This window comes from Anopheles merus, chromosome 3R (assembly GCF_017562075.2).
Source record: "Anopheles merus strain MAF chromosome 3R, AmerM5.1, whole genome shotgun sequence".
NCBI lineage: Eukaryota > Metazoa > Arthropoda > Insecta > Diptera > Culicidae > Anopheles > Anopheles merus.
In genome coordinates, this window is record NC_054084.1 from 32,348,402 (window position 1) to 32,349,801 (window position 1,400).

General features: G+C 45.6%; 1 non-coding gene across 1 annotated transcript; it reads left to right on the forward strand.

Annotated features, from left to right (window-relative positions):
- Nucleotides 1-71, forward strand: Trnag-gcc. The gene has a single exon. It is a non-coding gene; the product is annotated as a tRNA-Gly (tRNA).
- The last annotated feature ends 1,329 nt before the right edge of the window (nucleotides 72-1,400 follow it).

Sequence of the window (1,400 nt, forward strand, 5' to 3'; positions counted from 1 at the left end):
GCATCGGTGGTTCAGTGGTAGAATGCTCGCCTGCCACGCGGGCGGCCCGGGTTCGATTCCCGGCCGATGCAGTTGATATATTTGCCTTTTTCTTTAATTTTTTTTTCGAGTTTTGCCTCTTTTCGTATTCATTCTTTTATTTCGTATTTCCTGAATGTCTCGCTTACTAACCAGAGATACCAAACTCCGTTCAACAATGTTGCACACACCTTAAATGCCACCCAAATACCGCTGACTTGGAAGCGGATCTTCCTAGCCGGTTGCTCCACCGTCCATAATCATCAACATCATTGCACACCGGTCATAGCAACATTATTCGCAAACATCATTATCGCCAGCTTGTCTGAGTGAGTGAGCTCCTCTACCCTCCTTTCCACACTTTACGGTTCGGGCCCCATCCAATGACGACAATGGAAAGTGCATATCTGGCTGCGTTTACGCATCGATGCACGGACCGCGAATTGAACCCCACACATCATCACCTGGCCTCCTGCCCACTAGATCGAAAACGCACTCCCGCAGCTTTTTGGATGCCAATTTGCCGTGTGTGTTTGTGTGTGCATGTATGCGTATGCGTCAGTAGGTTTCTGCTTCTGTCTATGGTCGAATTATTGGAGATTTTGAGTACGATCCCCAATAATTCCTACCCCTGCTACAAAGAGTGACACATGTGCGCGTGGTTAGGTATTAAGAGTCCGATTTGAGCCTACCGACCGAAGAGGATGCTGATTTGACATATTGGCGTATGCGTGTGGACCGGTGAAGTGCGGGCATTGCCCCGGAGATGTACCAGGGTGTTTACCGGTGGGCGGTTGTAATCAGTTGCCAGAATTCAAGGGACTTGCTGGACAAAAGAGGCGAAAGGATTGTTCCCCCATTTTTGGAGGGAATGGCAGATTGATAGGATTCGCCACTGGATCGCTCATAATTCGCAGCAACGGAACGGGCGGGATTTTAGCTTAGCTTTCATTATCGGAAATCCTGATTTGGCGGGTAAGCTGTCATCTTGCTAGTGAGAGGTGAACCCTTGAAGGTGGCGCACGAAACAGAAACAGTAACTAACTGCAGGGAAGTATAAAATAAACCATTGCTATTTGAAAACCTATAAAATGATTTTCCTGCGTGTTTTGTCCAATTATTCAAACAAAAACTTGCCTCACACTTCCTTCGCAATTTATTTTTGGAAAAGTTGTTTACATCTAAGCAGCCTAAGCAATTGTCACATCGGTTAGTCGGTCGTCGTCATAGTACCATTTATGGCTATAACGAACACTCTTTTCGCACTAAAACAGTCTACAGTGAACCCTCTCTTATTTGATACCTCTCCAAATTGAAAAACCTCTCTTATTTGAACATATTGCACAGTCCCTTGATTTCCAGTACATTTTTGTTCCTCTAAT